The sequence below is a fragment of the Hemiscyllium ocellatum genome, chromosome 17 (assembly GCF_020745735.1).
Source record: "Hemiscyllium ocellatum isolate sHemOce1 chromosome 17, sHemOce1.pat.X.cur, whole genome shotgun sequence".
NCBI classification, from domain to species: Eukaryota; Metazoa; Chordata; class Chondrichthyes; order Orectolobiformes; family Hemiscylliidae; genus Hemiscyllium; species Hemiscyllium ocellatum.
The window spans coordinates 541,968-556,798 of NC_083417.1; the positions used below are offsets into that span (position 1 = coordinate 541,968).

At 43.3% G+C, this 14,831-nt stretch overlaps 1 protein-coding gene across 1 annotated transcript in view; it reads right to left on the bottom strand.

The window, feature by feature from the left end:
• Positions 1-14,831, bottom strand: part of has3 (hyaluronan synthase 3) — a 41,162-nt gene that overhangs the window by 5,198 nt on the left and 21,133 nt on the right. The window lies entirely within an intron of this gene.

A 14,831-nucleotide genomic window follows, 5' to 3' on the forward strand; every position in this document is an offset into this window, starting at 1 on the left:
GTTATATTAGGATTGTTGAGACCTCATTTGGTGTATTTTGTACAGTCTCTTTGCCTAATGAAGAATGTACTTGTTTTTGAGGGGATTGAACAATAGTTCAACAGACTGATTCTGGAAAAGATCACTGTTTTGGGTGAGGCCACTGAGCAAACTCTATTCTATGGAGTTTACGGCAGATGATCTCATTGTAATATATAACATTTTGAAAGAGCTTAACAGTAATGCTGAAAGGCTGCTTTTCCCAGCCGGTGAGTCTCAAGCTCATGTTAGTGGGCAGCATTTTCCCACCTTAGTTTTATTCTGAATGTCAGTTTTTTAAGTAAAGAGCACATTGGATGAAGAAGTTCCTCCTCAACTCAGTCCTAAATCTCCTCCCCTTTATTTTGAGGCTATGCCCCCCAATTCTAGCTTCACCTGCCAGTGGAAGCAACTTCCCTGCTTCTATCCTATCTATTCTCTTCATAATTTTATATTTTTCTCTAAGAGCCCCCCGTATTCTTCCACATTCCAGTGAATACAGTCATAGTCTACTCAATCTGTCCTCATTAGGCAACCTTCTCAATCCCAGAATCAACCTAATGAACCTCCTCTGCATTCCCTCCAGTGCCAGTACATCCTTTCTCAAGGAATCTTATCTTTGTGAGGTTGCAGCAAGACACAGTGACAACAAGAGTTTTCAAACATAGTACAGATAAAGTTTATTCTACTTTCAGCAAAGAAACAAATGTACATTCGTTTGACTGTTCATAGAATCCCTACAGTGTGGAAGCAGGCCCTTCGGCCCAACAAGTCCACACTGACCCTCTGAAGAATAACTCACCCAGATCCATTCCCTTACCCTATTATCCTGTACTTACCCCAAAAAATGCACATCCCTGAACACTATGGGCAATTTAGCATGGCCAAATCACCTAACCTACACATCTTTGGACTGTGGGAGGAAACCAGAGCACCTGGAGGAAAGCCTCGTAGACACAGGGAGAATGTGCAAACTCCACACAGGGGCTAACCAACGAGCCATCATGCCACCCCGTGCTTGTTGTGTCAGAGAGGCTTTGTTAGACATTACTTCAGATTTGTTTCAATATTCATTTGTGACTGTTTTTGAACTTGTTCACATTCTCTTTATTGAGTACAGCATTCCAAACAGGCATTACATGTTCAACACTGAGTTCTGGAGTAAGTATTAAAGACAGTGATTATTGATGTGATAATGTGGCAAGCCGTTTTCTTTAACCACTGCAGCCCATGTGCTGTTAACTGGATGGCATCCACAATGACTAAGGACATTTAGCCCATAAAAGTACTGGTATAGTCAACATGTAACTGAGTCCAGGATTCACCTAGCCATTCCCATGAATATGGGGGAGCTGTTGGCAGTAATTTTTATCCAATTTGGCATTGTGAGCATTGCCCCACCAGGCCACCAGATGTAACTTCTGACCAACATCTGCATTTTGGAAACGCCTGGATGACCCTGATGGAGTTCAGCCAGTATCTGGCAGTGACCTTTGCTCAGGACAATCACTCTTGCACCTCATAATACTATGCAGTCCTCTACTAAGATCTGGTCTCTCTGGGTCCAAAAATGTTTCAATTCTGGTTGTGGTGGCCCTTTAGTTTCCCTCATCACCACCAGCTGTTTCAGTTTTACCAGGACCATATTTTTCTGCACTAAAGTCTGATATTATCAGCTGTGACTGGAAGGGTCATAAAGATGTACAGCACGGAAACCTTAGGTCCAACTCTTCCATGCCGACGAGATATCCTAAATTAAGCTAGTCCCACCTGCCAGCACTTGGCCCATATCCCTCTACACCCTTCCTATTCATTTACCAATCCAGATGCCGAATCAATGTTGTAATTGTACCAGCCTCCACCACTTCCTCTGGCAGCTCATTCCATATGCACACCATCCTCTCTGAGAAAAAGTTGCCCCTTAGGTCCCTTTTAAATCTTTCCCCTCTCATCTTAACCTAAGCTCTCGAGTTCTGGACTTCCCCACCCCGGGGAAAAGACCTTCCCATCCATGCCCCTCATGATTTTATAAACATCTATGACATCACCCCTCAGCCTCCAACACTCCAGGGAAGATAGCCCTAGCCTATTCAGCCTCTCCCTATAGCTCAAATCCTCCAATCCTGGCAATATCCTTGTAAGTATTTTCTCAACCCTTTTAGGTTTCACAACATCCGTCCTATAGCAGGGAGACCAGAATTGCACACAATATTCCAAAAGTGGCCTAACCAATGTCCTGTACAGTCGAAACATAACCTTCTAATTCCTATACTCATTGCACTGACCAATAAAGGAAAGCATACCAAACGCCTTCTTCACTATCCTATCTACCTGCGACTCCACTTTCAAGGAGCTATGAACCTGCACTCCAAGGTCTCTTTATTCAGCAACACTCCCCAGGACCTTAGCAAAATGCAGCACATCACATTAATCTAAATTAAATTCCATCTGCCACTCCTTGGTCCATTAGCCCATTTGATCCAGGTACTGTTTTCCTTTGAGGTAACCTTCTTCACTGTCCACTACACATCCAATTTTGGTGTAAATTGAAAATTTACTAACCATACCTCCTATGCTCACATCCAAATCATTTACATAAATGATGAAAAGCAGTTGACCCAGCACCAACCCTTATGGCACACCATTGGTCACAGGACTCCAGTCTGAAAATCAACCCTCCAACACCACCCTTTGTCTTCTAGCTTTGACCCATCCCTGCATTCAAATGGCTAGTTCTTTCTGTGTTCCATGTTCCAACCTTGCTAACCAGTCTACCATGAGGAACGTTGTTGAACACCTTACTGAAGTCCATATAGATCACATCTACCGCTCTGCCCTCATCAATCCTCTTTGTTGCATCTTCAAAAAAACTTAATCAAGTTTGTGAGACATGATTTCCCACGCACAAAGCTATCTTGACTATCCCTAATCAGACTGGGTAGGAATACGTCCAGTCAAGGATAGTAGTGGGAAGTTGCGTGTGGAGGCTGAAGAAATTGGGGAGGTACTGAATGAATACGTTTTGGCAGTATTCACTCAGGAACAGGACATTGTTGCTGATGTGAATATTGAGTCACAATTAATTAGAATGGATGGCTTTGAGGTATGTAGGGAAGAAGTGTTGGAAATTCTGGAAAGGGTGAAAATAGATAAGTCCCCTTGGCCTGATGGCATTTATCCTAGGATTCTCTGGGAAGCAAGGGAGGAGATTGCGGAGCCATTGGCCTTGATTTTTATGTCCTCGTTGTCTACAGGAATAGTGCCAGAAGACTGGAGGATAGCAAATGTGGTTCCCTTGTTCAAGAAGGGGAGTAGGGATAACCCTAGTAACTATAGGCCAGTGAATCTCACCTCTGTTGTGGTCAAAGTCTTAGAGAGAATTGTAAGGGATAGGATTTATGAACATCTGGATAGGAATGATGTGATCAAGGACAGTCAGCATGGTTTTGTGAAGGGCAGATCGTGCCTCACAAACCTTATTGAATTCTTTGAGAAGGTGACTAAGGAGGTGGATGAGGGTAAAGTGGTAGATTTGGGTGTATATGGATTTTAGTAAGGCGTTTGATAAGGTTCCCCATGGTAGGCTACTGCAAAAAATATGGAGGTATGGCATTGAGGGGGAGTTGGAGGTTTGGATTAGGAATGGGCTGGCTGGAAGAAGACAGGTGGTAGTAGTTGATGGTAAAGGTTCATCTTGGAGTGCAGTTACTAGCGGTGTTCCGCAGGGATCTGTTTTAGGACCATTGCTGTTTGTCATTTTTATAAATGACCTGGAGGAGGGGCTAGAAGGTTGGGTGAGCAGGTTTGCGGATGATATGAAAGTCGGTGGAGTTGTTGACAGTGAAGAAGGATATGGCAGGTTACAGCGGGATATAGATAAGCTGCAGAGCAGGGCAGAAAGGTGGCAAATGGAGTTCAATGTAGCTAAGTGTGAAGTGATTCACTTTGGTAAGAGTAACAAGAAGATGGGGTACTTGGCTAATGGTCGGATACTTGATAGTGTGGATGAGCAGAGGGATCTTGGTGTCCATGTACACAGATCTCTGAAAGATGCCACCCAGGTAAATAGTGCTGTGAAGAAGGCATATGGCGTACTGGCTTTTATTGATAGAGGAATTGAGTTCCGGAGCCCTGAGGTCACGTTGCAGTTGTATAAGACTCTGGTGCGGCCGCATCTGGAGTATTGTGTGCAGTTTTGGTCGCCATACTATAGGAAGGATGTGGAGGCACTGGAACGGGTGCAGAGGAGGTTTATCAGGATGTTGCCTGGTATGGTAGGAAGATCGTATGAGGAAAGGCTGAGGCACTTGGGGCTGTTTTCATTGGAGAAAAGAAGGTTTAGGTGTGACTTGATAGAGGTGTACAAGATGATTAGAGGTTTAGACAGGGTTGACCATGAGAACCTTTTTCCACGTATGGAATTAGATATTATGAGGGGGCATTGCTTTAAATTAAGGGTTGGTAGGTATAGGACTGATGTTAGGGGTAGATTCTTTACTCAGCGAGTTGTGAGCTCATGGAATGCCCTGCCAGTAACAGTGGTGGACTGTTATGGGCATTTAAACGGGCATTGGATAGGCATATGGAGGATAGAGGGCTAGTGTAGGTTAGGTGGGCTTGGATCAGCGCAACATCGAGTGCCGAAGGGCCTGTACTGTGCTGTATTTTTCTACGTTCTATGTTCCATGTTCTCGACTTTGCTTTCCAAATACACGTAAATCCTGTCCCTCAGGATTCTCTCCAATAACCTGCTCACCACCGACGTCAGGCTCATCAGTCTATTGTTCCCTGGCTTTTCCTTACTACCTTTCTTAAATAGTGGCACAACGTTAGTCAACCTCCAGTATCTGGCTCTTCACCTGTGGCTATCAATTATATAAATATCTCAGCAAGGGGCCCAGCAGTCACTTCTCTGCTCCCATAGAGTTCAAGGGTACACCTGGTCAGGTTCTGGGTATTTATCCACCTTTAAGCGTTTTAAGCAATCCTGCACCTTCTCCTCTGTAATATGGACATTTTTCAAGATGTCGCAATTTATTTCCCCATGTTTTATATCTTCCATATCCTTATCCATAGTAGATACTGATGCAAAAAATTCATTTAGTATCTCTCCCCCAACTTGTGCTATTCCACACGTAGGCGACTTTGCTGATCTTTGCTGATCTATTCTCTCCCTAGTTACCCTTACGTCCTCAATGTGTTTATAAAATCCATTTGGATTCTCCTTCACACTATATGCCAAAGCTATCTCACTGTCCCCTTTTTGCCCTCCTGATTTCCCTTCTACTGCCTTTATAGTCTACTAAAGATTTATTTGATATGTGCTTCCATTCTCTTGACCAAAATCTCAATCTACCAACCTTGCCTTTCACCCTAACAGGAACATACTGTCTCTGGACTCTCATTATCTTATTTTTAAAGATTTCCCATTTTCCAGCTGTCCCTTTACCTTCAAACATCCGCACCAATCAAACTGTGAAAGTTCTTGCCTAATACTGTCAAAATTGGCCTTCCTCCAATTTATAACTTTTATATCCAGTCTATCCTTTTCCATCACTATTTTAAAATTAATAGAGTTATGAACGCTGGCCCCAAAGTGCTCCCTCACTGACACCTCAGTCACTTGCCTTGCCTTATTTCCAGAAAGTGGTCAAGTTTTGCACCTTCTCTAGTAGGTACATCCACATACTGAATCAGAAAATTTTCTTGTACACACTTAACAAATTCCTCTTCTACCCCAGAACAGATTGCAATGATCCAAAAATGTGAATCTCTCTCCCCTGTTCCAGTTCCTCAGCCATGCATTCATCTGCTCCATCCTCATATTCCTACCCTCACTAGATCATGGCACCAGCAGTAATCCAGATATTATTACCCTTGAGGACCTCCTTTCTAAATTGCTGCCTAATTTCCTATATTCTGTCCTCAGAAACTCATCCTTTTCTTGTCCTATGTCATTAGTTCCAATGTGTACAATGACCTCCTGCTGGTTCCTCTCCCCTTTGAGAATATTCTGCACCCTGTCTGAGATATCCTTGATCCTGGCACCAGGGAAGCAACACACTGTTCTGATTTCTCGCTGCCAGCCTCTGACTAGAGAGTCCCCTATCACAATCAATTGTTTGCAACCTGGCGCACCCTTATTACATTAGAGCCAGTCTTGGTACCAGAAACTTGGCTATCTGTGCTACATTCTCTTGAGTCTCCATCACGTCCTACATTTTCCAGAACAGCATATATTGTTTGAGATACCATAGGAGACTCCTGTACGATCTCCCCTCTCTCCTATCTTTCCTAGAGGTAATCCATCTACCTGACTGTATCTGTGGCTTTTCTCCCTTCCTACAACTGCCATCTGTCACACCATCTTGCTCCTGTAAATTCTTCATTGTCTCTAACTGCCTTAGAGTCCTACAGCATGGAGGCAGGCCCTTTGTCTCAAACTGGTCCATGCCAAACAAAATGTTCATCAACACTAACCTCATTTCCCTGCACTTGGCCCAAATCCTTAAACCTAATCACCTGATGAAGGAGCGTCGCTCCGAAAGCTAGTGTGCTTCCAATTAAACCTGTTGGACTATAACCTGGTGTTGTGTGATTTTTAACTTTGTACACCCCAGTCCAACACCGGCATCTCCAAATCATTTCCTATCTGTGTACTTGTCCAATACCTTCTAAATGTTATTAATGTACCCACCTCAACCACTTCTTCTGGCAACTCATTCCATATGTGTACCACCCTTCAAGAAAAAAAGTTGCCCCTCAGGTTCCCTCTTATTCTTTTCCCTCTAACCTTAAACTAATGCCCTTTAATCCTCGATTCCCCAACTCTGGGAAAAAGAATTAGTGCATTCACCCTACCCATGCCTCTCATGATCTTATACTCTTCTATAAGAACGTAGGACATAGAATAATACAGCACAGAACAGGCCCTTCAGCCCTCGATGTTGTGCCAACCCGTGAACTAATCTAAGCCCATCCCCCTAATTATCCCATCATCATCCATGTGCTTATCCAAGGATTGTTTCAATCTCCCTAATGTGGCTGAGTTAACTACATTAACTACATGGCAGGCAGGGCATTCCATGCCCTTAACACTCTTTGGGTGAAGAGCCTGCTTCTGACATCTGTCTTAAATCTATCACCCCTCAATTTGTAGCTATGCCCCTCGTACAAGCTGACATCATCCAAGGAAAATGACTCTCACTGAATACCCTATCTAATCCTCTGATCACCTTGTATGTCTCTATCAAATCCCCTCTTAGCTGCCTTCTCTCCAATGAGAACAGACCCAACTCTCTCAGCCTTTCCTCACAAGACCTTCCCTCCAGATCAGGCAACATCCTGGTAAATCTCCTCTGCACCTTTTCCAATGCTTCCAGATCCTTCCTGTAATGGGGCGACCAGAACTGCACATAATACTCCAAGTGAGGCTGCTCTAGCGTTTTGTGTAGTTGCAGCATGATATTGCGGCTCTGGAACTCAAACCCTTTACCAATGAAACCTAACACATCGTATGCCTTCTTAACAACACTATCAACCTGGGTGGCAACTTTCAGGGGTCTATGTACATGGACACCAAGATCCCTCAGCACATCCACACTACCAAGAATCTTTCCATTGATCCAGTATTCCGCTTTCCTGATATTCTTCTCAAAGTGACTCACCTCACATTTATCTGCATTGAACTCCATTTGCCACCTCTTAGCCCAATTCTGCTGTTTATTCAAGTTCACCTGCAACCTGCAAAATTCTTCCACACTGTCCATTATTCCACCAACTTTAGTGTCATCTACAAACTGACTAACCCACCTATGCCTGCATCGAAGTCATTTATAAAAATGACAAACAACAGTGGTCTCAAAACAGATCCTTGTGGCACACCACTAGTTCAAAGTTTGTGCGAAGATTTGTAGCTCGGGTGCTTGTTGTAGTGGTTCTGTTCGCCGAGCTGGAAGTTTTTGTTGCAAACGTTTCGTCCCCTGGCTAGGAGACATCATCAGTGCTGTGGAGCCTCCTGCGAAGCGCTTCTTTGATGTTTCTTCCAGCATTTATAGTGGTCTGTCCTTGCCGCTTCTGGGTGTCAGTTTCAGCTGTCCGCTGTAGTGATTGGTATATTGGGTCCAGGTCGATGTGTCTGTTGATGGAATTTGTGGATGAATGCCATGCCTCTAGGAATTCCCTGGCTCTTCTCTGTCTGGCTTGCCCTATGATAGTAGTGTTTTCCCAGTCGAATTCATGTTGCTTGTTGTCTGAGTGTGTGGCTACTAGGGATAGCTGGTCGTGTCGTTTCGTGGCTAGTTGGTGTTCATGTATGCGGATTGTTAGCTGTCTTCCTGTTTGTCCTATATAGTGTTTTGTGCTGTCCTTGCATGGTATTTTATAAACTACATTAGTTTTGCTCATGTTGGGTATTGGCTCCTTTGTTCTAGTAAGTTGTTGTCTGAGCGTGGCTGTTGGTTTGTGTGCCGTTATGAGTCCTAGGGGTCGCAGTAGTCTGGCTGTCAGTTCTGAAACGCTCCTGATGTATGGTAGTGTGGCTAGTCCTTTTGGTTGTGGCATGTCCTCGTTCCGTGGTCTATCTCTTAGGCATCTGTTGATAAAGTTGCGCGGGTATCCGTTTTTGGCGAATACCTTGTATAGGTGTTCCTCTTCCTCTTTTCGCAGTTCTGGTGTACTGCAGTGTGTTGTAGCTCTTTTGAATAGTGTCCTGATGCAGCTTCGTTTGTGTGTGTTGGGGTGGTTACTTTCATAGTTTAGGACTTGGTCTGTGTGTGTTGTTTTCCTGTGTACCCTTGTGGTGAATTCTCCGTTTGGTGTTCTCTGTACTATCACGCCTAGGAATGGGAGTTGGCTATCCTTTTCTACTTCTCTTGTGAATCGGATGCCTGTGAGTGTGGCGTTGATGATCCGATGTGTTTTTTCCCTAGTAGCCACACACTCAGACAACAAGCAACATGAATTCGACTGGGAAAACACTACTATCATAGGGCAAGCCAGACAGAGAACAGCCAGGGAATTCCTAGAGGCATGGCATTCATCCACAAATTCCATCAACAGACACATCGACCTGGACCCAATATACCAATCTCTACAGCGGACAGCTGAAACTGACACCCGGAAGCGGCAAGGACAGACCACTATAAATGCCGGAAGAAACATCAAAGAAGCGCTTCGCAGGAGGCTCCACAGCACTGATGATGTCTCCTAGCCAGGGGACGAAGCGTTTGCAACAAAAACTTCCAGCTCGGCGAACAGAACCACTACACACCACTAGTAATCGGACTCCAAGCTGAATATTTTCCATTAACCACCACTTGTTGCCTTCTTACAGAAAACCAGTTTCTAATCCAAAATCTAAATCACGCTCAATCCCAGGTCTCTGCATTTTCTCCAACAGCGTTCCATGTGGAACCTTATCAAAGGCTTTACTGAAGTCCATGTGCATCACGTCAACTGCCCTAACCTCATCCGCTTGCTTGGTCATCTTCTCAAAAACCTCAATGAGGTTTGTGAGACACGACGTGCCCTTGAGAAAACCGTGTTGACTATCTGCACTCAAGTTGTTGCTTGCTAGATGATTATAAATCCTATCTCTTATAATCCTTTCCAAAACATTTCCTGCAACAGATATAAGACTCACTGGTCTATAACTACCTAGGTCATCTCTACTGCCCTTCTTGAACAAGGGCACAATATCTGCAATCTTCCAGTCTTTTGGTACTAAACCTGTAGGCAATGATGACTCAAAGATCAAAGCAAAAGATTCCAACACCTCCTCCCTAGCTTCCCAGAGAATTCTCAGATAAATCCCATCCAGACCAGGGGCCTTGCCTACTTTCATTCCTTCTAGTATTGATAACACCTCCTTATTAACCTCAATCCTTTCTAGTCTAATATCCCGTATCTCATCCCTCTCCTCGACAATATTCTCCTTTTCCTGAGTGAAAGCAGATAAGAAATATTCATTTAGCACCTCTCTGATCTCTACAGTGTCCAAACACAACTTCCCACTTCTGTTTTGACTGGCCCTATTCCTAACCTAATTATCCTTTTATTCCTCACATACCTCTCGAAAGCTTTAGGGTTCTCCTTTATTCTATTTGCTAAAGACTGCTCATGTCCTCTCTTTGCTCTTCTTAACTCTCACTTTAAATCTTTCCTAGCTGATCTGTAACTCTCCCTCGCCTCATCTGAACCATTTCGCCTCAATGCCACATAAGCCTCCCTCTTCTGCTTAACAAGAGATGCAATTTCTGTAGTGAACCACGGTTCCCTTACCTTAACACTTCCTCACTGCCTGACAGGGATATGCCTATCAAAGACACGCAATATTTGTTCCTTAAACCAGGTCTGCATTTTGCTACCCCATTCTATGCCTCCCAAGTCTTGCCTAATTGCATTATAATTGCCCTTCCACCATCTATGACTCTTGCCTTGAGGCATGTACCTATCCCTTTCCATCACTAAATTAAACGAAACCTAATTATGGTCACTCTCTCCAAAGTGCTCACCTACCACTAAATCAGATACCTGGCCTGGTTCATTACCAAGTGCTAATCCAGTGTGGCCTCTCCTCTTGTTGGCCCTTTGACAAAATGTTAGGAAACCCTCGTGTACACATTGGACAAAAACTGGTTCATCCGACATACTAGAGTTATATTTTGGGGAAGTTAAAGTCCCCCATAATGACCACCCTGTTCCTTTCACTCCTGACCAGAATCGTTTTGCCGATCCTCTCCTCCACATCCCTGGGACTTTGCAGAGGCCTATAAAATACTCCCAGCAGTGTGACCTCTCTTCTCCTGTTTCTAACCTCAACCGATACCACCTCAGTAGATGAGTCCTCATCAAAAGTTCTTTCAGTCACCGTTATACTGTCCTTGACTAACAAAGCTCCACTTACCCCTCTTTTACCGCCTTCCTTGACCTTAATGAAAGATCTAAACCCTGGAACCTGCAATATCTATTGCTGACCCTGCTCTATCCATGTCTCCGAAATGGTCACAATATTGACATCCCAGGTACCTATCCATGCTGCAAGTTCACCTATCTTATTCCGGATAATCCTGGCATTGAAGTAGACACACTTCAAACCAGCTTCTGTCTACCAGCGCACTTCTGTGACTGTGAAATCCTGTCTATATCCTCCCTACGCTCATCCTCCAGTGTACTGGAACTACAACACAGGTTCCCATCCCCCTGCAGGCTTACAGTAGGACAAAAGGTTGGCACAACACCAAGGGCCAAAGGGCATGTACTGTACTGTACTACTTTATGTTCTATGTTGTAGCTCTGTAGAACTTTAGAATATTGTGTACAGTTCTGGATGTCACACTACCAGAACAATGTAAAGGCTTTGGAAAGGGTGTGGAAAAGGTTTGCCAAAATGTGGCTTGGTTTGGACGGTAGGAGCTATAAGGAGAGATTGGAGAAACTTGATTCATTTTCACTTGAACATTGGAGGTTGCGGGGCAACCTGATTGAGATACAAAACTATGACAGGCATGGACAGAATGGATAGTCAGAGTCTTTTTCCCAGGGTAGAAATATCAGTTACTAGAGGGCATAAGTTAAAAGTAAAAATGAGAGAATGTACAAGAGATGTGTCAGGTAACCCTTTTACACAGAGGGTGTAAATGCCTGGACTGCACTGCCAGAGGAGGTGGTGGAAGCAATGCTTAAGAGGCATCTTGATTGATACATGTGTCGACTGTGAATAGAGGGATACAGATCATGCAGAGGCAAGGGGATTTTAGTTTGAAAGGCGTCATACAGTGGTGCAGGTCTTTTTAAGTCCAATTTCCCTTTTGTAAATCCATGCTGGCTCTCTCTAATCCTGCCACTGTTTTCTAAATAGCCCCCACCCCACTCCGGCCTATCACCCTCACCTTGACCTCCTTCCACCTATCCCACCTCCATCGCCCCTCCCCCTAGTCCCTCCTCCCTACCTTTTATCTTAGCCTGCTTGGCTCTCTCTCTCTTATTCCTGATGAAGGGCTTATGCTCGAAACGTCGAATTCTCTATTCCTGAGATGCTGCCTGGCCTGCTGTGCTTTGACCAGCAACACATTTGCAACTGTTTTCTAAATGCTTAGCTTTACTTAATTATTTTCAAATCATCTGTAGTATTTTACCAACTCACGACAAGAGGGTGATCAATCTACAATTCCTGATTTCTCTCTGTCTCTCTTTTTAAATAGAGAGTCATAGAGTCATACAGCATGGGAATAGACCCTTTGGTCCAATCCGTCCATGCTGACCATCATTCCAGACTAAACTAGTCCCACCTGCCTGTGCTTAGTCCATATCTCTCCAAACATTTCTTAATCGTGTCATTATCTAAATGTTTTTTAAACTTTGTAACTGTACCCACACCCCCGACTTCCTCCAGAAGTTCATTCTGCACATGAACTCTCTGTATATAAAAATTGCCTTTTTAAATGTTTCATCTCTTACTGTAAAAATATGCCCCCTAGTTTTGGACTCCCCCACCCTATGGAATACACCCTTGCTATTCATCTTATCTATGTCCCTCATGATTTTATAAAGTCTCTATAAGGTCACCCCTCAGTCTCCTACACTCCAGTGAAAAAAGTCCCAGCCTATCTTTATAACTTAAACCTTGCATTCCTGGCAACATCCTTGTAAACCTTTTCTTAACCCTCTCCAATTTAATAATATTCTTCCTATAGCAGGATGACCAGAACAATATAGAGTACTCCAGAAGGGGCCTCGCCAACATCCTGTACAACCTCAACATGACATCCCAACCTCAACATGACATCCCAACCCCTATAATTGTCTATTGTCTATAATCAAAGTCTGAGTAATGAAGGCAAGCGTGCTGAATGTTTTCTTAGCAACTCTGTTTATATGAGATGCAAATTTCAAAGAATTATTTACTTGAACTTTAGGTCTCTCTGTTCTACAACATTAGCCAAAGCTCTACCATTAATTGTCTTTGTCCTGCCCTTGCTTGCTTTACCAAAACGCAATAGCTCCCATTTATCCAAATTAAACTCCATCTGCTACTCCTCAGTCTATTAACCCAATTGATCAAGATCTCTTTGAAACCTTCTTCCCTGTTAACTATACCACCAACTTTGATGTCATCTGCAAACTTACTAACCGTGTCTCCTAAATTCTCATCCGAATTGCTTATATCAATGAACTCATTGAATGTTCTTGTGCATCACTCACCTAGAGAAGTGGGAAGTAAATCAAACTAATTTGTGCCTTGACTTTGGTAGATAGTTTTTTGGGGAGTCAGCAGGTGAATCACTTGCTGCAGAATGGGTTGAAGCAGGACGGTGAGTTGGCATGTGATTGACACATTGGTAACCTTCAGCAGTTACAATCAAGTGAATGACAGAAAAGAGGGCAGGGTGAGATGAATGTGCAAGGAGGATGAATGAGAACTGTCTGTGTCATCAGTTTCCAGGAGTTTCTCTTGAAACTGAGAGCCTCTGATAGGATGATCTCAGGTTGCTGTTTCTCCATTTAAATTATGAACTCTTGACATTACAAGATGTCTATGGTTTAAACTGTCTCCTTTAACCTTAGATCAGCCAAAGAATTCGGAAAGCATCCCAGCACACAGACACACCTGTGTGACCTGGCTACTATAGGAAAGAAACTCAAACAGAATTGAAGTAACATGTAACAATATTCTCATCTTGTTTCAGCACTTTAAAGGAAAGGGGCACCTGCCTTATGAGGCACAGAGAGAGAAAGCAACTGCTGTTGTATAGGGTCCAAAGCAGCTACTGCTGTGAAGAAACAATACTTGTAAGAATTGTTTTTATTCAAAAGGGAACAGAATGGAAGGGATGTTTGGAGATTTAAGGAAGGAGTTGCCTGAAGTGAATCTTAGTGGTGGATGTTTGATTCACTCAGCTTGAGTCTTCCAGATCAATGTTCTTGGGACACCGGAAGTTGGACTCAAGCAAGACAAGGGGTGGTGAGTCTGCTTGAGAGCAGGGACTAACATTAGACATGTCCTTGTAATGTTGTTTGAGAAATTATTTTTTAAAAAAGTTATTGGTCTCTGTGAGGATCATGGAACCATCCAGGTTGTGTGTTATTTTCATGCTGTTTTGACATCTTCCTGTGCATATGCCACTCGTGATTTGATGAGCTGTAGATATAATAGGGAAGCCCCATATAGCACTAGTGGAATACTATTGTCCTGACAAGGCTTTTTAAAAATGCTCAGTAACAAGGTCAATTCGCCTTTCATTGCTAGGAAAGTTGCGGGGCATGTATGCATACCACCCCCAAGAAAAGTGGGAAGAAGTGAGAACAATTCAGTATTCCTGTCCAATGTCATTTTTTTCTAATTTTCACAGACTACTCTAAGCATTCCAAAACTGCTTCCAAGGGCTTGGTAACAATACCATCAGTCTCAGGGTCGGGGTTATCAATTTAGATCTGTCATGAGGAGAAATTTCATCATTTAGAGAAATCTTTAACATTCTGTATCCCAGATTCTGAACCTGGAACTCTCTCCCTAATGACATTTTGGATGTACCTACACCAAATGGACTGCAATGGTTCAAGAAGACTAATCACCACCACCTTCTCTAAGGCAACTAGGGATGGGCAATAAATACTGGCCCAGACAACATGTCCACATCCCATGAGTGAAGTAAAAAAAAATGAGTTGTAGATATTCCGTTATTGAGTGCATTTTAAACTAAAAATAATAGATAATTTAACTGATTTGTTATGACATACCTTTGAAGCAGGTGGGATTTGATTTCCTAGCTTAAAGTTAGGGAGACTACCTCTATGCCACAAGAGCTTCCAAA